Source organism: Monodon monoceros, unplaced genomic scaffold (assembly GCF_005190385.1).
Source record: "Monodon monoceros isolate NGI ecotype Baffin Bay Population unplaced genomic scaffold, NGI_Narwhal_1 Super_Scaffold_12, whole genome shotgun sequence".
Classification (NCBI taxonomy): Eukaryota; Metazoa; Chordata; class Mammalia; order Artiodactyla; family Monodontidae; genus Monodon; species Monodon monoceros.
The window spans coordinates 87,047,990-87,075,502 of record NW_021703768.1 but is presented as its reverse complement, the minus strand read 5'-3'; positions in this window follow the sequence as shown (position 1 = coordinate 87,075,502).

The window sequence follows — 27,513 nt, the reverse complement described above, 5'->3', positions numbered from 1 at the left end:
AAGACATGTAGGAACCTTAAATACATATTACTAAGTGAAAGAAGACAATCTGAGAAAACTTTATACTGGATGACTCCAGCTATATGACATTCTGGAAAATGCAATAATGCTATGAAGATAGTAAAAATATCAGTGGTTGTTGCCAGGGGTTGGGGAGACAAGGGAGGGTTGAATAAATGGAACAAAGAAGATTTTTAGGGCAGTGAAAATATTCTGTACCATGCTATAATGATGAATACAGGTCATTATATGTTTATCCAAATCCATAGAATGTACAACACCAAGCGTGAACCCTAATGTAAACCATTGGACTTTGGGTGATTACAGTGTGTCAGTGTAGGCTCATCAATTGCAATAAATGTATAACTCTATTGGGGTCATCAATAATGGTGGAGACTATGCATGTGTGAGGGCTGGAGGTGTATGGGAATTCTCTGTACCTCCTTGTCAATTTCATTGTGACCCTAAAACTGTTCTAAAAATTGTCTTTGAAAAACAAAAATAAACATTGAATACACTTTCAATGCAATGAGAAGTCAGAAAAAAACTCAGAACTCTAATTACCATTGAGTGATGCCTAAAGCATCTGAGACCAAAGGAACTATTTTTGGAAATCTGTGCAAACCATAACAGTTTTGTGGGAAAGAGCAAGGAGTGTGAATGGGGCCTTCTAATGGTACATCTCAGAAATCTTCAGCCAATATTCACTCTCAGAAGGGAGATCCATTCTGCCAGGGAACTACTCTGAGCAAAATTGACATGGTAAAGGACTAGAGATGTTCCAGAGATGGCAGATGGCAGAAAGTGACAGCAAAGTAAACGCAGAAAAATGAATGCATCATCTATGAAGACAAGTGATATCATCCCTAGATTCAGCACTCTAAGAAACCAGAGAGATGTCAGATTATGGAAAAGCTCTCTTGAACAAGATAAGGTTGTAGGAGGGCCAACTATACAGAAATACCATGTTTTATAACAGTTTACTGCTAGAGTCAGAGAAAATGGAGCATACACATATATGTGTGTGTGTGTGTGTGTGTGTGTGTGTGTATGTGTGTAGAGAGAGAGAGAAAATCAATTTCCATAGAAAAACATTTATAAAGTAATAACCACTGCTTCCACAAAAAGCTCTAACCTCACTTGGTTTCACAAGAAATACTATGAAATATCTAAAGACACAAAAGACCTTTTAGAACTTAGAAAATTTCTGAATTCTTCTCACACTTCAAGTATAAGTATAATAATAATTTTATTTTAATTAAAAAAAATTAAAAAGAGAAAGACATGGATAATATGGAAACAACCTAAATGTCTGTTGTTGGATGAATGGATAAAGAAAAGTAGTTATATGTGCAATGGAATATTATTAATCCTTAAAAAGAAGGAAATTCTGCCACTTGCAACAACATGGATGAACCTGATGGACATTATGCTAAGTGAAATAAGTCAGAGGTAGAAAGACAAATACTGCATGATCTTACTTTAATGTGGAATCTAAAATAGTCAAATTAATAGAAGCAGAGAGTAAAATGGTGGCTGCCAAGGGCTAGAGGAAGGGGGAAATGAGAAGATGTTGGTCAACGGGTACAACATTTCAGTTATACAAGATGCGTAAGTTCCAGAGATCTAAAGTACAGCACTGTGATTATAGTTAACAATGTCGTATTTTATGCTGGAATTTGCTGAGAGCTTAGATCTTCAGTGTACTCACCACACACAAAAAAAGATGTTAAGTATATAAGAAATGGCTATGTTAATTAGCTTGATTGTGGTGATTATCTTACAATGTATGTCAAATCATCAAATTGCACTCTTTAAATATAAACAATTTTAATTGTCAATTATACCTCAATAAAACTGTAAAAATAAGTAATGGGTTTTGATGTAACAGTGTTCGATAAAATAATAGCAGAAATCCAGGAACACTTAAGAGCATAATATAATTTAGTGGGGTTTATCCCAGGAACAGATTAGTTCAATATTAAGGTTATATATTAACATAATTTACATTATTTGGGAAGTACTGAAATATCACCTGAGCATTTCTGTAGATGCTGAAAAGTCTTTTGAGAAAATTCAATTCCATGGATTATTTTAAAAAACTCAAAACTTGAAAAAATAGGAATAGATAAAAGTTTTCTTAGCACGATGACATATATTAATATCAAACCAAAAGCTAGTATTACTTAAAAGGGGAAGATACTAGAAGTTTTTTCACTAAGGTCAGGAATAAGACAAGGATATACTCTATTACCACTATTATTCAAAAACTGTTGCCATTATCCAATAAAATTAGAAATAAAAGCATATAAACACTGAAGGGGGTTAACTAACATTTGCAGTTGACTTGATTTTGCACCTGGAAAGTTAAAGAGAATCAAGTAAAAATAACTTATTATGGTTGTAGAACAAAAATTAGCATATACTAATAGCTAATAATGTAAAACATCAGTGACTTTCATATACTTCAACAATAGCTACAAACCAGAAGAAATATGATGGAGAAAATGTCCCATTAATATTAGTAATGAATAAGATAAATTGGATGTAAAATAAACTTTGCAAGAAATGTTCAAATTCTAGATTAAAGATATTTTTAAATGTTCCTGAATGACACAACAACATTGCAAACAAATGGAAAAGCTAGCCATTTTCTTGGAAAAGTCTCCATATCATCATCTTGTTTATTCCTCATGTTATTTAACATATTTAATATTACGACACTTAAAAATGCCACCAGGATTTTATAAGTAATTATTTGAAATTACTGTTCACTATTAATTTCTCCATTTCCCACTTCAGACCCAAAGGAAACTGCCCTTCTCAGACCCTTCCAAGTAGAGGGTCATCTGACTCATCCTGGACCATGCAATAAGAAAGTTGCTTGTGTCCCTTCCAGCCTAAGCCAGTAAAAAGCCAAAGGGTACGGCTATCTCTCTTCCATTTTGTGCCAGTCTTGGAGGAGGCTTTTTGTTGAGATGGTGGGCCTAAAGATTGGGGCAATATGGATCACTGAGTTACATTACTGAATAGAGCTATTTTGGACATTATTTAGACATGGCAGAATTTGTGGGAGTAAAATAAAACAAATCAGAACAAAACAAACATTTTTGTTTAAGACACTGAAAATTTATAATTGTTTGTTCCCACTACTTAATCATCTTATTTTGATTAATATGGAAGAAAGTTGGTGTCAGAAGTGATGTATTTTTGTAACAGCAATAAAATATGTGACAATTACTTAGTAAAAAAGTATTATAAATATAATAAATATATAAATGTAATATGGAGTCATCACTTCATTTAAAATATAAAAGTGCTTAGATTAGATTAAAAGTGAAATCTGTGATATGACATTTATAAAATAAATAACCAAAAAAAACTGAAAGTATAAGATAAAGCTATCTTGCCCAAATACAAACAAAAAGAAGGTCATTATCACAGTTTATATTTAACATGGTAATGGTGGACTTACATAATGTTGGATGACAAAAATAAAACATGTTTGTCAAAGACCCTAAAGTACATAAAGAAATCTTTTGTCATTCACAATTTTTATGGTTTTCAAAACAAGCACAAGAGATCTTATTGACAAATTAATACTAGTAAGAGTGATTAGTAAATTTTCTGAACATAATATAAATAATTTACAAAATAATACTGCATTTTAATACACCATCAAGAACCACTTAAAATATATAAAATACCAATTAAAAGCAATAATCATTATGAAGTGTCTCAGAATAACTCTAACAATAGGTGTGCAATAATGTTTATGAAGAACATTAAAGACTTTACTGAAAGACATTAAAAATAAATACTATATTGAAATATACAGTATATTTGTGAGAATAAATATATCCTAAGTATGGTAATTATCCTCATATTAATTCATAAATTTCTCACAATTCCAAGAAAAATTCTTTCAGTTGTTTTTTTTTAAATTTGGCAAGCAGATTCTCACCATTATATGGAAAAGTAAATGCCTCAAAGCAGACAACAAAATTTTGTAGAACAATTTAGTGAGGCTTAAGCTAGCAAATATTAAGTTGAACTATATAGCTCTAGTAACTAAGATAATAGTATCTTGTGCAAAAATAGTTTTGCAATGATTAGTTTTCTAAAAGTAAATATAATAAAATTTCAACTTCATATAATAAACAACATATTTTAAAGAGTTAATAAAATATATCAAATAATACATTTGTTTGGTAGAGAAGGATTTCGTAAATATGATGTAAAACAAATACCATAAAAACTGGTAATTCTAATTCATTAATCTGATATAAATTGGAGAGCATCTTGGTAATATTTAGCAAGATGAAGCAATATTTTGAAGATGAACTCATCATATGACACAGTAATTACACCTCAAGTTATTGAAACAGAAAATCTTTTACATGTGTGTACTGAGAGACATAAACAAGAATGTTTCCAGTAGTAGTGTTTTAAAATAGTGAAAAAAACCAACAGAAACAAATATCCATCAGCAGGAGAATAGACATATAAATTGCAGTTATTCATACAATGGATTTACACAAATAAGTAAAAATACATTATTTATTGTTCATACAATAATATAAATAAATCTCAGAAATGTGATATTAAACGAAAAAAGTTGTATATTGGTACATATATATGAGGACAGATTTATAAAAGATATTTGTATAAAACAATAATATATAATTTTTTTATATACATGCTTTGCAGGAAAAAAAAGGAAAAAGAAATAGATGGGAATGACAATATCCAAATTTTTGGAAGTGGTTAAATATTATGAGAGGAGAAGGGGAATGAGATTTGTGAGGGCAACTTTGATGGCTTCAACATTTTGTGTCACCTGGATTGGGGATACATACTAATTTTTAATGTTTAAGGATGTCTGATATATTTCATAATATTTTTTTAAAAAGAAGTTTCAATGTTTAATATCCATTAAATATAAAAGATTCAATTAAACAATTTAATAAAAATTTTAAAATACATGTGTAGTGTTAAAGAAAATATTAAGAATATATGTGTAAGATAAGCTTTAATTTTTAGGAAAAGATTTGCTTTTAATTCATAACAAATATTTCAGTGCTTACTGTTGAACATCAATCCTGAATAATCCATATGTATTTTTAAAAGGAACAATTAATTTTTTAAGAGAAAACTTAGGGCTAATTATAACCCCCCAAAAGTAGATGAGAGGATGAAAAGAATGTTACGTAAATCTGAATGTGTAAAAGTTATGTAGTTTGGCTTTCAATTTCTAAAGTGAGAAAGCAAAAGGTATATGTTACATTCATCAGATAACTTCTATTTTGTTAAAGACTGGTAAGCTAGGCAACTTAAAGAATATAATGATGATTCAAGAACATGAAATCAGTAGATGACTGACTCAAGTTTTAATAACAGCCAGTTACCTATCCTTGAACTTAATCTAGCTAAGTCATTCTGACTTATGTTCTTGTCCTTTGTCTTTCTAGGAAGTATCAGAGCTAAAATAGCTTGAAATATGAGCATATGTGAACTAGCTTTGTCAAGGTAACTTCTAAACATAATGAGTGTGCTTTGGCAAACCTTGATAAGCACAGGTCATTTTGTCAAGCGATTCTGTTACAAGATCTTTATGATACCTTTGGATTCAAACTATCATGTTTGAGCAGTTGCTGTCTAATAGGAATTTACCTCTATTAAACCGACTCAGAAAAGTTCTGCCTTCTTTACGAGATATTTGAAATGAATATTACATTTAGAATTGACTGGTATGGGAGATCTCTGCTTTCAAATGCCACCTGGTTAAAAAATTTCTGATGCAATCTTTAACAACTCCCACCACCAATAATTCTGAAGATTAGAAAAGATGCAAAAATTCATAACAGTTTAAACAATTACTGGTTAAAAACCTATTTTCCAAATCAGGGAATTAGCTCTAAAACTTCACAACCTACAATTATGGTATACATTTGCTTCTTATAAAAGAGGCTAAATTTCAAAAGGCAGGAAATAGTTTGTACATTTATTGTTCTCTGTTTCCTCAATTAGAGACTTAGAGTCAATAGTGTTGCAGATACATCTAAGATGGCTCCTGTTACTCTTGCCTCCTGGCATTTACATTAGTTTCTAAGCAATATAATGTGACAAAAGTGATGGGATATTACTCCCATGATCAAATTACCTTATGTAAGACTTCATCTTGCTAGCAAACTTTCTTTAGAGACTCCCCTTGTTGGCTTGAAAAAGAAAGTCCTCATTTTGGAAAAGTCCCACAGCAAAGAACTACAGACAGCCTGTAGGAGCTGAGGTTTGTTCCTAGCCAATAGCCAAACAGGAAGCAGGTGCCCACAGTCCTAAAACTGCAAGAAAATAAATGCTGCCAGCAACCTGCGTGAACTTAGAAGTGGGTTCTTCCTCAATCAAGTTTTCAGATGAGAACACTGCTTTAGCCAATATCTTGATTGCTGTCTTCTGAGGGCTTAAGCAGAGGATATATTATCGTTAAGCCACGCCCAGACTCCTGACTCATGGAAATTTTGAGGTAATAAATGTGTGTTGTTTTAAGCTGCTAAGTTTGTGGTAATATGTTATGCAGCAATAGGTAACTAATAGAGATGGTGACTAGAAGATTACAAAGCCTTGCACTTCTGCATGTTAGATTAATAGTCCTAAATAGAGTACTCCGGGGGGACAGGTATGGGGGTTGAAGAGGATCTAGGATGGCAGAGTATGCCAGGGTATGAAGTTTTTTGATGCACGTATAAGCTCAAATATCAGAAGTGGAAGAGATTCCTTGATTAACATAGAAGTGCTGCACTTGGTGATCATTGTTTGTTAGAGGCAGGTCATTGTGTTGGAATCTGTACATGTCAACTTGTTTTCTAGTTATAAGTAAGGGGAGAGAGCCAATAGCACCTAATAGCTTAGAGCAGGGGTTGGCAAACTATGCCTTGCAGTCTAAATATGGCCTCTTATCTATTTTTGTAAATATAGTTTCATTGGAAAACAGCCATGCTTATTTGTTTACATATTGTCTTCAGCTGCAATGATGGAATTTAGTTGTGGCAGAGACTACAATCTGCAAAGCCTCAAATATTTATTGTCTGACTCCCTGCTAGACAAGTTTGCTGACCTCTTGGTTAAAACATGAGATAAAGTAGAATCTTTCTACATATGTATACATCCACTGGCAAATATCAAATCTAAAGAGATCTTATTTAAGTGTTAATAAGTAAGAAAAACAGAGTCCTGAAGACATATTGTAATATAGTGATAGAAGTAGCTCTATGAAGGCACATGGAAATATTCCATGTATGAAAATGACCTGAAGAAACATTCAGGATTAAAAAAAAAAATTAGAACAAATGCTTTTGAAAAACAATTAATCAAAGATGTAACATTAGAAATTTTTTTAGAGATGAATACATTGCCTTGTTCTTTCAGATTAAAAATTTTTCATTTCAGTAGCTTTAATAAGAAGTGATACACAGCTTGGTACATGCTAATTTTTAAATTACACACACACACACACACACACACACACACTCAAAAGGGAAAACACTATAAAAAATAGCCACGTTGAAAAGACATGTTGCATATAAAAAAAGAGTTACCAGAATGGCAACAGGCTTTTCTTCTGCAATAATAAATTAAGATTAAAATTGGGGAACTTTGAGACATAAAAGCTTGTACTCAACATTTTTATATTCATCCAACTTGATTTTCAGATGTGTAAGCCAATAAAGTACATAATCAAGTGTGAAGATATTCAGAATATATAATTTATAAATACAAAATGAAGTAAATTAAATGTTTATGAATAAAAAACTTACAATAGAAAAGAACTGGCAGTGAACACTGAAACAAATTGTACATAGTTGAAGCTAAGTAAATGTTTCACATTGGGTTAAAACTGAAAAAAGAAGTGCTTCAAATAATTAAATAATGCTATTACAAATTATCTGCTATCTAAAAAGTAGTAATAAGGACAGTGTGTTAAATGGTTGGGAGATTGTGAGACTGTAATTAGATAGCATAGTATAGAATGACGTAATGACATAAGTTCAGGAGCATTTTAAATAGGAAAAATAGGCTAAATTTTATATTAAATATGTCCCGTACATGTTTTATTGTTAGGTATGAATTATCTCTATCCATATCATGACTGGAAGGGTATAATCAAGTTATTATCAGCATTATTTCTATGCATAAGAATTACGGGAAATTTATGTTCATGTTTAACTTCTCTGTCCTTTCTAAATTTATTATGGCCAACATATGTTATTCTTCAAAATAAAGTATATTACAAATGTATTTGAAATGAATATATCAAAATATTTATTTTGGACATTAGTAGTATTAGAGATGAACTGTATTTTTTGTATTTACTTTAATGTAGTTTTAATTAAAGTCAGGACTACTTTGATGTTAAAAAAATTATTGTGTGACTAGTTCAGAGCCCCATTATTGTTGTATAGTAAAACTGACTGTATTAGAACATGGAACACATTTTACCTGGTAATGAGGAATGTCGATGTTTAATAGCAACACCATTTTTGTCAAGTTATTAGTCTAAAAAATTGGGTTATGGATACACAAAACTGGAGAAACAGTTGTTTAGACAGTATTAGCTGTCTTTTAGGCTATAATGCTTTGCTTCTAAATTGACCACCATTATGAGATAATGTGCTGTCTTGATAAAGGATACATGGTCACCATGTTTATTAATGCCATATCATAATAATGAAAATTCATTTCTAAGCAAATAGGTCAAGAATGCTCATATGACAGAATATTTTATGTCTGGTGCTTAATACAGGCGCAAAATGCAACAACAGAAAAAAATATATATGTATCTGAAGTAGTAAGACTTGGATTTCTTTGTGGCATTCAGAATTTTCATAATTGGGAAAGCAGGGTGGCGTGATCTCCAGGGGAAAACTGAGGTTGGGGGAGTGGAAGTCAAGATGAGAGCAGGAGATAAAAAAACACCTGCAGCCAGGCCACCTAGCCTGGTCAGGAAAGGGGAAGGGGGTAGGTAAGGTGCAGGTCTTCATAAGGAAAAAAGGCTATATGTGTTGGTTAGAAATGAGGATAGTACAGAGCTGGGATAACCAGCTGGGGCTGAAAAGGAGGACTGCAATTTACAATGAGAGGCTTGGAGACAAATAAAAGAGGTTTGGCAACATATTCATGGTCATTAAAGCTGCTGAGCTTCATAAATCTGGAGTCTGCCAGAATCATTATTCAGAGTTTCCCATGTGTAAATCAGTTTGTGGGCAAGGAACTGGCATGTGTAATTATTTGTTAATAGTAGGGACATTCATGAGAAGGAATAAAACAGCATCATTGCAAAATATGTACTTATTTTTATTTTTAAAATAATTTTTTCATGAGAAAGAAGTTATTTTCATGGAAAGTAAGTTAGAGAAATTAAAAATCATAGAATTTACCATTCAAAATAAGATGTAAAATATCTCACAGTTTATGTTTACAGCTCAAGCAGAATTATAAATCTGATTACTTTTAATTGAATTGAATATGCAGAAAATTCCTTTGTGAAGCAGCTCAAGACTATAAAGTTTGTTAGTAAATATGATAAATATTACATGTATTGAGAAAACTAGGTAGGTGATGGAGGTAGAAAAGAAGTAGAACTCATGACAGCATATTCCATAATACTATTAATTCAATGCAAAGTGGAAAACTTGAAGCAACTGCCAAAGTGACTTTTAAAAAGAGGGAGCATGGATAAAGTTGAAAGAAAGTGATGTGGAGTCCAGCTGCTAACACAAAGGAGGAAATAGAAACATTTCATACTTCTTGGCATCCTTCTCCTGTAAGGTTTTCTGTGTTTCAGAACCTAATCCATTACGGTTTTACTTTTTGGCAAGGTAAGAAGAGAAAAGACTTCATTGTGCCACTGTAAACAAAGTTTAAGTAATTATACCTCAAAATCTTTCCAAAAAGGATTTCTCTTCTCTAGACTTTGAAACAGGGTGCTGGAGAAAGCTTCCTGATGTGGTATTTCTCAGATTTCATTTTCATTTTGGCTAAGAGGTCTATTTTTGCACTGCCTTTTTCTTATTTTGATAGATCCAAGTTGGTTTCATTTCTAGAGTAGCAGATTACTCTGAAATTATTGCAGGTGGCTCAAAGGATTTCATTTTGTCTCAGGTTAGGCAGACTTCAATATGCTGTAGTTCTATTTAGTGTAGCAGATTTTTACTAGCTTCCATTTGCTTGCCCATTCTTTATGCACTACCAACCAGTTTATCATTTTTGTGATATATTTTATAGATCTAATATATTTGAAATCAATGAGAGGTTTGTCTAGATTACAGCTTTGCTGTGAGTAATAAAAGGAAATAGGTTTCCAGAAATTAAATCGACCAATAAAAAGTATGTTATTTTTTTTTCATATTTAGGAGGTTGTCTTTGTCTTTTTCTGATCATAAGTCCATATATTGTTCAATAAATTCCGTCTTAATTCTGAGTTCTTTTGTCAAGTCATAACTCTGAAATACCTTCTCCATCTATTTTTATCATTTCCCTGTTTGTTTTCCCAAAGTTCAATGCCTCTATCAAATCTTTTGGAGGTAATCCAATCTAAATTTGATAATTCCAATTGTTCTAGATTGCCTTACCATCTATGTATATAGGTCATGCACCTTTATCTGGGTGAAAGGATATTATCAATACTATGAACATTTTATCTTGGATAAAAGAGAACTGATAAGGACAGACTTCTAAGGTAGTCTTTGAGTAAAGGAACTAGGTCTGATTATGTAATATTCAGTATGTTATTTGTTGTTAAAATTTGTTTCATTAATAAAATTTTAGAACTAGTGAGTAGCTTTCCATGTCTGATGTGTTAGCTTAAGATATGATTATGACATCTAAAAATAAGACCCTTATTCTGATACAACATTATTGCAGGAGATGGACTGATAAAGAACATCTCTCCTCTAAATATAGAAGAGTGTAGAAATTTTCTACAAGAAGAATGACCCAGGGCACAGGCTGGTGCTTAGTTAACAAACTGAAGGTTATTATAATCTCAAGTAATATGTTACATTTGATTGAATAATTAATATGGGCCAAGCACTTCTTGAATTCTTTGCCTATATTAACTAAGTTCAACTTCATAGCAACCCTTTGAGGTAGGAACATTAATATACAAAGACAAGGAAACTAAAGTATAAGATGATAAACAAAGATCATATTGTGAGTGTGTGGCCAGAATTTAAACCCAGGCTATCTGGCACCAGAGCTTAGTTCCTTAAATACCTGCTAAACAGCATCTGAAATTGGGCTCTGATATCAATTAACCATGGTCCAAGAAAACTCACTGCTATCTACCTCTTTCATTCTTAGAGAAGATGCTTGGTCTTTGAGGGTTCCAGTGATAAGTTGCAGAGGAAGCTAGTTTTTCCAACACTATTTCCTTGTTGCCTTACAGAGCTGCTATAAATAGACTTGCTTTCTAAGATATGGGTTCTAGGAGATGTAATTTGTTGGCTCACATATGTAGTTAGGTAGGATTGAGATAGTTCTCTCTTTTGTATTCTAGTTTTTAAAACTAAACTAAGGGACCCCACAATCCTGTTGTCATTTATTTGTTGGTTCTCTTTATTTGTAGGCCTTAATTAATTCACTTTATTTATATAAGTAAATAAATAAATATACACACACTAGTATTCCAACTAGATGGTAAGCTTTTGTCCTCTATTATAACCAGATAATATCACAAAAATAATTAATTCCAATCCTTTATATATACACATAAGAAAAGCTTAGGTCTAGAAGTCCTATACAACTTGTTTGTGGTTGCATAGTTCTTCAGTGAGGGAATAAGGATAAGAACTCAGCAAGATGGTTCCTGGGCTAGTTATCTTTGTACTATAACATACAGAGGATGTGTTTTAAAAAAAAGCTTCATGTATTAGGCAACATAATTTTGCAATTCAGCCCAAGAGATAGACTTTGTAAGAAATAAAGTCATATTCAAGACAATTTGAGTCAAAAGTAATATGTTATATGAAAATGTATTTAGATTTAATATTGTTATCAGAGAATATCTACTAATGACACAATTCATGAAGCTTCAGCCATCAAGAGAAAAATCTTTGGTTTGTCCTAAGTCTGATCACATGCTTAGAGTGTGTAGCATGTAGGTAGAACACTTAATACATGTTTATACAACAGGTAACATTTGCTTGAACTGTCTGCTCTGATAACTCACATGTTGGCAGGAAGACAGTTTACACATAATAATTAGAAAGTGCTTTCGATTCAGACAAACTTTGATTAGAATGTTGATAGTTCCAAGTACTTGTTGTGTGATCTTGGTCACATTACTTAAATAACGCCTCAGTTTCTTTGTGAAATGGAGATAACACTGAACATGACTGTTGCTCTCAGTTAAATATATAAAGTGCTTTATACTCTCTACACATACTACACAGTTTAATAAAAATAATATATTAGTACCTTTATTGTTGGTATTAAGTGCTCAATGAACAAATCTACTGCAAATTTTTCTCAGGGTTGTTCTACAGGATTTAAGTCAATAAGCAAATTATTTTTTCCTTCCAGTCTTTTGGCAGAGAAGGTTGTGAAGAAAGTTCAGTTAAAGCTAGAATCTTGAGATATGCTCTGGGGAGGTACAAGGCTAGAAAATGTACAAGTTCTCATTTAATGTGTTGTGGAATAAATGCATGTGGGAAAATATAAAATATTCCAAGAAAAATTGCTAATAAATAAATAAGATTCTTAGAACTTTAAAAATAAGTGTTAAGAGAAGCTGCAAACATGATAATTAGATCTGAAGGTAGATTATTTAGAATGGCTTTATGTAGCAGTGAACTTTGAGCACAATGTAAGCAAAGATATTATGAGGGGAAAAGAATGTAATGGACTTTCCAAATGTGAGTAAGGGATTTAGAGAACACTTCGAATTGTGAGCTAACAAATTAAAAATGGCTAAATATCAACATGTTTATTTAGCTGAAATGAAAATTTTTGCTTAGGAATTAGATAATATAAGGGCATGAACAATGGGTCAAAAAAATCTGCTGTTCATTCCTCAGTGACAGGAAATATTGGATGAAACACACATTACGGGGTCTACAATGTCTTTCAAGTTTTGGGCAGAGATCTCACTGATAGGAGTAGTAATACAATCCAAAAATTGCATCAATTAAAAATAACTTTATTTAGGGAATAGAGTCTTGAATTGGATCTACCATTCAGTTGTTAACCTTTGTATTAGCAGTTGATATGATTTTGGTGGTCAATGATGGTTTCTGTGCCTGTGATGCTTACTTTTTTTTTTTTTTTTTTTTGCAGTACGCTGGCCTCTCACTGCTGTGGCCTCTCCCATTGCGGAGCACAGGCTCTGGACGCGCAGGCCCAGCGGCCATGGCTCACGGGCCCAGCTGCTCTGCGGCATGTGGGATCCTCCCGGACCGGGGCACGAACCCACGTCCCCCGCATCGGCAGGCGGACTCCCAACCACTGCGCCACCAGGGAAGCCCTGTGATGCTTACTTTTGTATGACATAAATGATAGTCTTCGGAGGAGAGACCATCAAGATGGCGGAGGACTAACGTGGAGATCATCATTCTCCCCACAAATACATCAGAAATACATCTACATGTGGAACAACTCCTACAGAACACCTACTGAATGCTGGCAGAAGACCTCAGACTTCCCAAAAGGCAAGAAACTCCCCACGTACCTGGGTAGGGCAAAAGAAAAAAGAAAAAAACAGAGACAAAAGAATAGGGACGGGACCTGCACCAGTGGGAAGGAGCTGTGAAGGAGGAAAGGTTTCTACACACTAGGAAACACCTTCACTGGCGGAGACAGGGGGTGGCTGCGGGGGGGAAGCTTTGGAACCACGGAGAAGAGCACACCAACAGGGGTGCAGAGGGCCAAGCGGAGAGATTCCTGCACAGAGGATCAGTGCCTGAGAGGCTTGTCTGCTCACCTGCCAGGACACAGGTGGGAGCTGGGAGCTGAGGCTCAGGCTTCGAAGGTCAGATCCCAGGGAGAGGACTGGGGTTGGCTGCATGAACACAGCCTGAAGGGGGCTAGCGTGCCACAGCTAGCTGGGAGAGAGCCCGGGAAAAAGTCTGGACCTGCCTAAGAGGCAAGAGACCATTGTTTCCGGGTGCGCGAGGAGAGGGGATTCAGAGCACTGCCTAAACGAGCTCCAGAGATGGGCACGAGCCGCGGCTAACAGCACGGACCCCAGGCATGAAACGCTAAGGCTGCTACTGCAGCCACCAAGAAGCCTGTGTGCAAGCACAGGTCACTATCCACACTGCCCCTCCCGGGAGCCTGTGCAGCCTGCCACTGCCAGGGTCCCATGATCCAGGAACAACTTCCCCGGGGGAACACACAGCGCACCTCACACTGGTGCAACGTCACACCGGCCTCTGCCGCTGCAGGCTCGCCCCACACTCTGTATCCCTCCCTCCTCCCGGCCTGAGTGAGCCAGAGCCCCCTAACAAGCTGTCACTTTAACCCTGTCCTGTCTGAGCGAAGAACAGATGCCCTCAGGTGACCTACATGCAGAGGTGGGGACAAATCCAAACCTGAACCCCAGGAGCTGTGTAAACAAAGAAGAGAAAGGGAAATCTCTCTAAGCAGCCTCAGGAACAGTGGATTAAATCTCCACAATCAACTTGATGTACCCTGCATCTCTGGAATACCTGAATAGACAATGAATCATCCCAAAATTGAGGCAGTGGACTTTGGGAGCTACTGTAGACTTGGGGTTGGCTTTCTGCATCTAATTTTTTTCTGGTCTTATGTTTATCTTAGTTTAGTATTTAGAATTTATTATCATTGGCAGATTTGTTTATTGATTTGGTTGCACTCTTCCGTTTTTTTTTATATATAGATATATATATATTTTTTCCTTTTTCTCTTCTTGTGAGTATGAATGTGTATGCTTCTTTGTGTGATTTTGTCTGTATAGCTTTGCTTTTACCATTTGTCCTATGGTTCTGTCTTTTTTTTTTTTTTACTATACTTTTTAGCACTTGTTATCATTCGTGGATTTGTATTTTGGTTTGGTAGTTTTCTTCTTTCTTTTTTTTAATTTTTATTTTTTTAAATTTTAATAATTTCATTTTTTATTTTAATAACATTATTTTATTTTATTATTTTTATCTTTATTTTTTTCTCCCTTTTCTTCTGAGCCATGTGGCTGACAGGGTCTTGGTACTCCAGCCGGGTGTCGGGCCTGTGCCTCTGAGGTGGGAGAGCCGAGCATAGGGTATTGGTCCACCAGAGACCTCCCGGCTCCATGTAATATCCAACAGCAAAAGCTCTCCCAGAGATCTCCATCTCAATGATAAGACCCAGTCCACTTAAAGACCAGCAAGCTACAGTGCTGGACACCCTATGCCAAACAACTAGCAAGCCAGGAACACAAACTCACCCATTAGCAGAGAGGCTGCCTAAAAACATAATAAGGTCGCAGACACCCCAAAACACACCACCGGATGTGGTCATGCCCACCAGAAAGACAAGATCCAGCCTCATCCACCAGAACACAGGCACCAGTCCCCTCCACTAGGAAGCCTACACAATCCACTGAACCAACCTTACCCACTGGGAGCAGACACCAAAAGCAATGGGAACTACAAACCTGCGGGCTGTGAAATGGAGACCCCAAACAGTGTAAGTTATGCAAAATGAGAAGACAGAGAAATACACAGCAGAGGAAGGAGCAAGGTAAAAACCCACTTGACCAAACAAATGAAAAGGAAATAGGCAGTCTACCTGAAAAAGAATTCAGAGTAATGATAGTAAAGATGATGCAAAATCTTGGAAACAGAATGGAGAAAAAACAAGAAACATTTAACAAGAACATAGAAGAGCTAAAGAGCAAGCAAATGATGAAAAACACAATAAATAAAATTAGAAATTCTCTAGAAGGAACCAATAGCAGAAAAACTGAGGCAGAAGAACAGATAAGTGACCCAGAAGATAAAATAGTGGAAATAAATACCATAGAGCAGAAAAAAGAAAAAAGAATGAAAAGAATTGAGGACAATCTCAGAGACCTGTGGGACAACATTGAACGCACCAACATTCGAATAACAGGGGTCCCAGAAGAAGCGAAAAAGAAAGGGACTGAGAAATTTTCAAAGAGATTATATTGGAAAACTTCCCTAATACTGGAAAGGAAACAGTCAATTAAGTCCAGGAAGTGCAGAGTGTCCCATACAGGATAAATCTAAATTGGAAAAGAAGAAGTAATGCTGTCACTGTTTGCAGATGACATGATACTATACATAGAGAATCCTGATGATGCTACCAGAAAACTACTAGAGCTAATCAATGAATTTGGTAAAGTAGCAGGATACAAAATTAATGTACATAAATCCCTTGCATTCTTAACAGTAATGACGAAAAATATGAAAGAGAAATTAAGGAAACACTCCCATTTACTATTGCAACAAAAAGAATAAAATATCTAAGAATAAACCTACCTAAGGAGACAAAAGACCTGTATGCAGAAAACTATAAGACACTGATGAAAGAAATTAAAGATGATACAAACAGATGGAAAGATATACCATGTTCTTGGATTGGAAGAATCAACATTGTGAAAATGACTATACTACCCAAAGCAATCTACAGAGTCAATGCAATCCCTATCAAATTACCAATGGCATTTTTCACAAAACTAGAACAAAAAATTCACAATTTGTATGGAAATATAAAAGACCCTGAATAGCCAAAGCAATCTTGAGAAAGAAAAACAGAGCTGGAGGAATCAGGCTCCCAGAATTCAATTACACTACAAAGCTACAGTAATCAAGACAGTATGGTACTGGCACAAAAACAGAAATATAGATCAATGGAACAGGACAGAAAGCCCAGAGATAAACCCATGCACATATGGTCACCTTATTTTTGATATAGGAGGCAAGAATATACAATGGAGAAAAGACAGCCTCTTCAATGAGTGGTGCTTGGAAAACTGGACAGCAACATGTAAAAGAATGGAATTAGAACACTCCCTAATACAATACACAAAAATAAACTCAAAATGGATTAGACCTAAATGTAAGACCAGACACTACAAAACTCTTAGAGGAAAACATAGGCAGAACACTCTATGACATAAATCATAGCAAGATCCTTTTTGACCCACCTCCTAGAGAAATGGAAATAAAAACGAAAATAAACAAATGGGACGAATGAAACTTAAAAGCTTTTGCACAGCAAAGAAAAACATAAGACAAAAAGACAGCTCTCAGAATGGGAGAAAATATTTTCAAAAGAAACAACTGATAAAGGATAAATCTCCAAAATGTACAAGCAGCTCGTGCAGCTCACTATCCAGAAAACAAACAACTCAATCCAAAACTGGGAAGAAGACCTAAATAGACATTTCTCCAAAGAAGATATACAGACTGCCAAAATACACATGAAAGGATGCTCAACATCACTTATCATTAGAGAAATGCAAATCAAAACTACAATGAGGTATCACCTCACACCAGTCAGAATGGCCATCTTAAAAAAATCTACAAACAATAAATGCTGGAGAAGATGTTGAGAAAAGGGAACCCTCTTGCACTGTTGGTGGGAATGTAAATTGATACAGCCACTATGGAGAACAGTATGAAGGTTCCTTAAAAAACTACAAATAGAACTACCGTACGACCCAGCAATCCTACTGCTGGGCATATACCCTGAGAAAACCATAATTCAAAAAGAGTCATTTACCACAATGTTCATTGCAGCACTATTTACAATAGCCAGGACATGGAAGCCACCTAAGTGTCCATCGACAGATGAATGGATAAAGAAGATGTGGCACATATATACAATGGAATATTACTCAGCCATAAAAATAAACGAAATTGAGTTATTTGTAGTGAGGTGGATGGACCTAGAGTCTGTCATACAGAGTGAAGTAAGTCAGAAAGAGAAAAACAAATACCGTATGCTAACACATATATGTGGAATCTAAAAAAAATGTTTCTGAAGAACCTAGGGGCATAACAGAAATAAAGACGGAGACGTAGAGAATGGACTTGAGGACACGGGGAGGGGGAAGGGTAAGCTGGGATGAAGTGAGAGAGTGGCATGGACATATGTACAGTACCAAATGTAAAATAGATAGCTAGTGGGAAGCAGCCACATAGCACAGGTAGATCAGCTCGGTGCTTTGTAACCACCTAGAGTGGTAGGATAGGGACAGTGGGAGGGAGACACAAGAGGGAGGAGATATGGGGATATATGTATATGTATAGCTGATTCACTTTGTTATAAAGCAGAAATTAAGACACCATTTTAAAGCAATTATACTCCAATAAAGATGTTAAAAAAAGAAAAGAATGTAAAAAAATAATGGTCTTCATTCTGTTTTCTACCAAAGGTTTATAACATTTTAGTTCACAAATTTGTTAGGCAGTTCATGTCATAAAAAGCAAAAGCAAGTTCCTGGTTGAATAACTTTAATTTCACCTAATTATTTCATATTTTATAATGATGAGAAATGTCATTCATATAAGGTAAAATTTTTAAAACTCCATAATCCATTGATTTACTATTTCCCAATGTAGCACCAGAATAGGCTAACCTGCAAAGGAAAGAATATACAGGTACTTTTAAATTAATCAGATTATATAAGAAAGTAGGTTGCCTAGTTAGGGATTTCTGTAATTCCCCTGGGAAGAGTATCTCTAAATGTTAGCCTCCACTGCTCTGGGCAATGCCATCTTTTACTACTACTGTGTTCCTGTTTTTCACCACCACTGCATGACGTTTTTATGCACATTTCAGCCAGATTTTCATTCTTCTCTTTCTTACTCCAAAAGCTAGACATTCATTGAACATATTATAAATGCAATTGTTCGGTAGAAATCTTAATAGGCACTATAGGCAGAAATTGTCAGTGATCACATTGTGATATATACACTGAACAAATAGAAGGAATGAAAGTATGTTTTTCAGATAAAAATTTCTTTTAGAACTGCTTTGATTGAATTAAAATGATTTATGCCTACCATTATGAGTGTATATATTCATGTACTTCATCAAATGGTACAATTTATAGATGGAGGCAATATAATGCAATGAATGGACTTTGTAGTCAGACAGACAAGTGTTCAAATCTTGCCTTTAAATGATATTTTCAGTACATGAATCTAGAATTAGTATTTAAATTACCACCACTGTTTTTTCCATTATCTGTAAAAAGAGAGCTAATGAGGTAACACTTTACTGAGAGTCCCCCATATAGTAATTATTGCCGTTATGTTATGATTATTATGGTATGTGCTAGTTTTTTCCTCCTCCATTATTCCAAAACACTTTGTACATATCTCTAGTTTAATTCATATTGCTATGTGTCTTTCTTCTCTGTGGATAAATATAGAATATAATAGAGGTAAACAGAAATATTTGCTAAATGAGAGAGGCATAAGGTGTGAGGTAATGTTAATCTGTTAATCTATATAAATATATAAATCAAATATGAATAATATTGTTTTATATTGACTATAGAAGTACAAATGTAAACAAAAAGTTTTCTACATCTGAATATATTTCTATTTAAATGAAATCTAAGACTTGCATGCAAACAAAAACAGAAATAGTATTTAGGTTTAGTATTGCCATATAATTAAATTATTATTAAATATGTTTAGCATCATATGTAAAATGATTCACTGTGCTATTTGATAACTTTAAGCATTTAAAAACATGATAGAAAATTGCTTTAAGAAAGGTAGTCGGTGCCAGTGCATATATAAAGACAGCTTGATAAAGTAGAGAGAAAATGATCATTGAAGTAAGCATGACTCGGGTTCAAATCAACTTTTTTAACCTTGACATATGAGGCAATGAAGATGGAGTACAAAGAAAGGCATAACAAGAAACAGTGAGGGAAGTTTGATGCAAAAACATGAATCAGAAAAAAATGGGAGGAAAAATTAACAAGGGAGATCAAATAAAGGCAGGATTGAACTAAAGATATGGAGACAGTGAAGTAGTAGAAAAAAAGTAAAAGTAAGAAACATTTTCTCATTTCACGTAGAACTACTGTAGCCAACTAGCCTTTTAAAGAGGGTTTGCATAATTCAAATCAAAGGGTAAAGCCATTTATGTTGATTTTGAAACTTTCTGGAAATTGATGGTGAGATATAAGACAAAAACAGTTCGTTCTGTTGTAATAAAGAGTGGGTTTTGCAAAGTTTTTTTTTTGTTTTTGTTTTGGCAGAGATATTATAGAGTCTTTAAATATGGGGGAAAAGATCTAGAAGTTGCCTGAGAATAGCAAAGAAAAACTGAAGGGGGAGGAAGAGATCTTGAGGTGGGGAAGGAGTAGAGCCAAGTGGGTATATAAAAGCCCTCTGTCACACTAGAACATAGATTATACATGTCTACACTTGTGTGAGTGATATTTGAGGAGAATCTCAGAGGATAGGAGCTGAATTCCACACCTGGGATGATGTAGTAGAATATCAGGCCAGCAAAGTAAGGACTGTGTGACAGCCATAAATGAGCAAATATAACTAGTGGTGATTATGTAAAACCTTATTCCACCACAGCTGGGATAGATTTTCAGTCAATTATATTGAACACATCTAAAAGGATAGGGCACCTGAGTTGACATCTAGCTTAAAGGGATTTGAAATTGGTACACATAGTAAAATAAATGGTGTGAGTCAGCTGTTTCTAGAGATGAGTGAGCTATTCAAACAAAAGAAAGCTGATTTCTTAAAAGAATTAATGATTATTTTGTTTTTAGCTATTTGGTTAGCAGTAATTAGTAACCTAATTATCCCTCCAAAATTTTTAACCAATTCATCTTTTCTAATCCATTTTGCTCAAGGACCCGCTTTAGTCACTGCAAGAATACAGTGAGGATGAGCCAGGCCCACCCTATGCCAGCCTTAGCAAAGACTGCCTTGACTCAAGCGGATAGCTGGTACTTCCATCTCACTAGGGAATTCAGTTTTCAGAGGCAATTCACCTTCTGGTTGTTTTTCTAAAGGACTATATTAACAGACAGGGGTTCCCAGTGTACTCATTTTGAAATATCATGTGACCTTATATCTGTTGGTAATCTTGGGGGCACAATCTATTTTAATATGTTCACCTGCTTCCTGTTCTCAAAACAATTTGGACTTAGTATAATTCTTCTATCCATCAATATTCATCCACTATGGACCAAACTTGAATGATAAAAAAATTATTTTTCCTGAAACCTTAACCTTTAAACCAGTTTTCACTGTTTGTCCAGGAATAATCAAGTGAGCTGAATTAGAAGAAATAGTAGTTAACGTATTTCCACTGTAATAAGCATTTTATTGGAGTATATCATGTATACTGAAAATGTACAAATCACAATTACCATAAAGTGACCTGACTCATTTACTGTCTCAATCTATCTCTGTATATATTAGCATACAACTTATATAAAGCCATCTCTCTTGTGGAATACAATAAAAATGTAACTTTGTCTCCAATGTACCATTAAAATGTATTTGGTGAGGGAAATTTAGATTTTCCCTTGCCTCTTGATGAAACCTGGGACTCTAGCTGAGACTCTCCATAATCATATCTTTTTGGTCATTCTTTGAAATTAAAAGACTTCCAGTCATTTTAAATTATAAACACACTATCAATTTAGTGGTTCCAATTTTACAGTCCCAGAAAATGATCAAAATTGTGAACTTGCTTTAACATTTGGTCCTTTCCTCTCCCCACAACCAGGGTCATGGTAGGGAGGATGTTTCCTTGTTTTCTTTTTCTCTGCTCAGAGTATGTCCTTCTCCCTACTACTCTGTAACTGCTTGGTTCTCACGTCATTATATTCAAACTCAGGGAGACAGAGTGGAGAGAAGGGTATGGTCTTCCATGGCAGTTGTATGTGATTTCTGACTGTCTCTCATGGTACTTACTGGTCCTTCAGAAGCCCTTCTGCTGCAACTCCTGCATAGCTGTGATGTACCTGCTCCTCCAGGTGAGTATGCTTTACACATCCCCAATTTTTCCTGTAGTCAATGTCCCGGCAGAACGTTTCAGGTAGTCTTTATGGGCAGTCTTTACAATAGCTCTAGGTTCTTTTTCCTGTTGTCCCCAAACATTCATGTGCCTAAGTTGGGAAGGTTTACTTCCCCAGGGTCTTCCTCTTGCCCACCTGCCTCAAGGAGGTAGCCATGGCCTCTGGCTTTGTTATACTTTTGGTATATTCCAGATGGCACCTCAATGTGTATGTTCCAGATGGCAACCCTTAAATACTGGAAATGCATCTCATGCTACCTGATAGATCTTGTTGGAGGCCCTGTGAATGGACTTGAGGTAATGGGCAGGGGGTTGGGAGTCACAGCCTAGAAACATACTCTCCAAAACAGAAAGCAAAACAACACAACTGTCTTCACAAACTTTCATTTTTATTCTTTGGCTCTTTTTCTACCATCTGTCTGGGTCAGTAGACCCAGTGTGAAAGGTCCTCATGTCACAAAACCATTCTTAAATATTTTGTTCTGTTGTCTTACTTGCATGAAACATCTATTGTATCACGTCCTTAATATATTATTCTGTTGCATAGATGTGTGTATAACAGCTATAAATAATGTTTTTCTATAGTACGTATTCTTTGTTTCCTTAAATATATAATATAATCGTTTCCTCACACTAATAAATTTTTTTTCATAAAATTTTAATGGCTGTAGATTATTCTTTTCTATGAATGCACCATATTTCATATAAAATAGTTCCTACTTTGGACAAACTGTCTATGATTATTTCCCCTAAAATTTTACTACTGTTGAAGAGGGGGAAGACGGCGGAAGAGTAAGATGCAGAGATCACCTTCCTCCCCAGATACATCAGAAATACATCTACACGTGGAACAACTCCTACAGAAAACCTGCTGAATGCTGGCAGAAGACCTCAGACATCCCAAAAGCCAAGAAACTCCCCACGTACCTGGGTAGGGCAAAAGAAAAAAGAATAAACAGAGACAAAAGAATAGGGACGGGACCTGTACCAGTGGGAGGGAGCCGTGAAGGAGGAAAGGTTTCTACACACTAGAAGCCCCTTCGCAGGCAGAGGCTGCGGGAGGCGGAGGGGGAAATCTTCGGAGCCACGGAGAAGAGCGCAGCCACAGGGGTGCAGAGGGCAAAGCGGAGAGATTCCCGCACAGAGGATCGGTGCTGACCGGCACTCACCAGCCTGAGAGGCTTGTCTGCTCACCCGCCAGGGCGGGCCGGGCTGGGAGCTGAGGCTCGGGCTTTGGTCGGATCGCAGGGAGAGGACTGGCGGCATGAACACAGACTGAAGGGGTTAGTTCACCACGGCTAGCCAGGAGGGAGTCCAGGAAAAAGTCTGGACCTGCCGAAGAGGAAAGAGACTTTTTCTTCCCTCTTTGTTTCCTGGCGCGTGAGGAGAGGGGATTAAGAGCACTGCTTAAAGGAGCTCCAGAGAGGGGTGCGAGCCACGGCTAACAGCGTGGACCCCAAAGACGGGCAGGAGACGCTAAGGCTGCTGCTGCCGCCACCAAGAAGCTTGTGTGCGAGCACAGGTCACTCTCACACCTCCCTTCAGGGGAGCCTGTGCAGCCCGCCACTGTCAGGGTCCCGGGATCCAGGGACAACTTCCCCGGTAGAACGCACGGCGCGCCTCAGGCTGGTGCAACGTCACGCCCGCCTCTGCCGCCGCAGGCTTGCCCCGCACTCCGTACCCCTCCCTACCCCCGGCGCGAGTGAGCCAGAGCCCCCGAATCAGCGGCTCCTTTAACCCTGTCCTGTCTCAGCGAAGAACAGACACCCTCCAGCGACCTACACGCAGAGGCGGGGCCAACTCCAAAGCTGAACTCCGGGAGCTGTGCAAACAAAGAAGAGAAAGGGAAATCTCTCCAGCAGCCTCGGGAGCACCGCATGAAATCTCCACAATCAACTTGATGTACCCTGCATCTGTGGAATACCTGAATAGGCGAATCTTCCAAAATTGAGGAGGTGGACTTTGAGAGCAAGATTTATTATTTTTTCCCCTTTTCCTCATTTTGTGAGTGTGTATGTGTATGCTTCTGTGTGAGACTTTGTCTGTATAGCTTTGCTTTCACCATATGTCCTAGGGGTTCTACCCGTCCGTTTCTTTTGTTTGTTTTACTTAAAAAATTATTTTTTCTTAATAATGATTTTTTTATTTTAATAAATTTATTTTATTTTACCTCACTTTATTGTATTTTCTTTTATCCTTTTCCTTCCTCCCTTTCTTTCTTTCTTTCTTCCTTTCTACTTTTTCTCCCTTTTATTCTGAGCCGTGTGGATGAAAGGCTCATGGTGCTGCAGCCAGGAGTCAGTGCTGTGCCTCTGAGGTGGGAGAACCAACTTCAGGACACTGGTCCACAAGAGACCTCCCAGCTCCACATAATATCAGACAGCTAAAATCTCCCAGAGATCTCCATCTCAAAACTAGCAGCCAGCTTCACTCAACGACCAGCAAGCTACAGTGCTGGACACCCTATGCCAAATAACTAGCAAGACAGGAACACAACCCCACCCATTAGCAGAGAGGCTGCCTAAAATCATAATAAGTCCACAGACACCCCAAAACACACCACCAGACGTGGACCTGCCCACCAGAAAGACAAGATCCAGCCTCATCCACTACAACACAGGCACTAGTCCCCTCCACCAGGAAGCCTACACAACCCACTGAACCAACTTTAGCCACTGGGGACAGACAAAAAAGACAATAGGAACTATGAACCTGCAGCCTGCAAAAAGGAGACCCCAAACACAGTAAGATAAGCAAAGTGAGAAAACAGAAAACCACACAGCTGATGAAGGAGCAAAATAAAAACCCACCAGACCTAACAAACAAAGAGGAAATAGGCAGTCTACCCGAAAAAGAATTCAGAATAATGATAGTAAAGATGATCTAAAATCTTGGAAATAGAATAGACAAAATGCAAGAAACATTTAACAAGGACCTAGAAGAACTAAAGATGAAACAAGCAACAATGAACAACAAAATAACTGAAATTAAAAATACTCTAGAAGGGATCAATAGCAGAATAACTGAGGCAGAAGAACGGATAAGTGACCTGGAAGATAAAATAGTGGAAATAACTACTGCAGAGCAGAATAAAGAAAAAAGAATGAAAAGAACTGAGGACAGTCTCAGAGACCTCTGAGACAACATTAAACGCACCAACATTCGAATAATAGGGGTTCCAGAAGAAGAAGAGAAAAAGAAAGGGACTGAGAAAATATTTGAAGAGATTATAGTTGAAAACTTCCCTAATATGGGAAAGGAAATAGTTAATCAAGTCCAGGAAGCACAGAGAGTCCCATACAGGATAAATCCAAGGAGAAACATGCCAAGACACATATTAATCAAACTGTCAAAACTTAAATACAAAGAAAACATATTAAAAGCAGCAAGGGAAAAACAACAAATAACACACAAGGGAATACCCATAAGGTTAACAGCTGATCTTTCAGCAGAAACTCTGCAAGCCAGAAGGGACTGGCAGGACATATTTAAAGTGATGAAGGAGAAAAACCTACAACCAAGATTACTCTACCCAGCAAGGATCTCATTCAGATTTGATGGAGAAATTAAAACCTTTACAGACAAGGAAAAGCTAAGAGAGTTCAGCACTACCAAACCAGCTTTACAACAAATGCTAAAAGATCTTCTCTAGGCAAGAAACACAGAGAAGGAAAAGACCTATAATAACAAACTCAAAGCAATTAAGAAAATGGGAATAGGAACATACATATTGATAATTACCTTAAATGTAAATGGACTAAGTGCTCCCACCAAAAGACACAGATTGGCTGAATGGATACAAAAACAAGACTTGTATATATGCTGTCTACAAGAGACCCACTTCAGACCTAGAGACGCATACAGACTGAAAGTAAGGGGATGGAAAAAGATATTCCATGCAAATGGAAACCAAAAGAAAGCTGGAGTAGCAATTCTCATATCAGACAAAATAGACTTTAAAATAAAGACTATTAGAAGAGACAAAGAAGGACACTACATAATGATCAAGGGATCGATCCAAGAAGAAGATATAACGATTGTAAATATTTATGCACTCAACATAGGACCACCTCAATACATAAGGCAAATATTAACAGCCATAAAAGGTGAAATTGACAGTAACACATTCATAGTAGGGGACTTTAACACCCCACTTTCACCCATGGACAGATCATCCAAAATGAAAATCAATAAGGAAACACAAGCTTTAAATGATACATTAAACAAGATGGACTTAATTGATATTTATAGGACATTCCATCCAAAAACAACAGAATACACATTTTTCCCAAGTGCTCATGGAACACTCTCCAGAATAGAACATATCTTGGGTCACAAATCAAGCCTTGGTAAATTTAAGAAAATTGAAACTGCATCAAGTATTTTTCCGACCACAATGCTATGAGACTAGACATCAATTACAGGAAAAGATCTGTAAAAAATACAAACACATGGAGGCTAAACAATACACTACTTAATAACGAAGTGATCACTGAAAAAATCAAAGAGGAAGTCAAAAAATACCTAGAAACAAATGACAATTGAGAAACAATGACCCCAAACCTATGGGATGCAGCAGAAGCAGTTCTAAGAGGCAAGTTTATAGCAATACAATCCTACCTTAAGAAACAGGAAACATCTCGAACAAACAACCTAACCTTGCACTTAAAGCAATTAGAGAAACAAGACCAAAAAACCCCCAAAGTTAGCAGAAGGAAAGAAATCATAAAGATCAGATCAGAAATAAATGAAAAAGAAACGAAGGAAACAATAGCAAAGATCAATAAAACTAAAAGCTGGTTCTTTGAGAAGATAAACAAAATTGATAAACCATTAGTCAGACTCATCAAGAAAAAAAGGCAGAAGACTCAAATCAATAGAATTAGAAATGAAAAAGGTGAAGTAACAACTGACACTGCAGAACTACAAAAGATCATGAGAGATTACTACAAGCAACTCTATGCCAATAAAATGGACAACCTGGAAGAAATGGACAAATTCTTAGAAATGCACAACCTGCCAAGACTGAATCAGGAAGAAATAGAAAATATGAACAGACCAATCACAAGCACTGAAATTGAAACTGTGATTAAAAATCTTCCAACAAACAAAAGCCCAGGACCAGTTGGCTTCACAGGCGAATTCTATCAAACATTTAGAGAAGAGCTAACACCTATCCTTCTCAAACTCTTCCAAAATATAGCAGAGGGAGGAACACTCCCAAACTCATTCTACGAGGCCACCATCACCCTGATACCAAAACCAGACAAGGATGTCACAAAGAAAGAGAACTACAGGCCAATATCACTGATGAACATAGATGCAAAAATCCTCAACAAAATACTAGCAAACAGAATCCAACAGCACATTAAAAGGATCATACACCATGATCAAGTGGGGTTTATTCCAATAGATGCAGAGAAAGCTTTTGACAAAATTCAACACCCATTTATGATAAAAACCCTCCAGAAAGTAGACATAGAG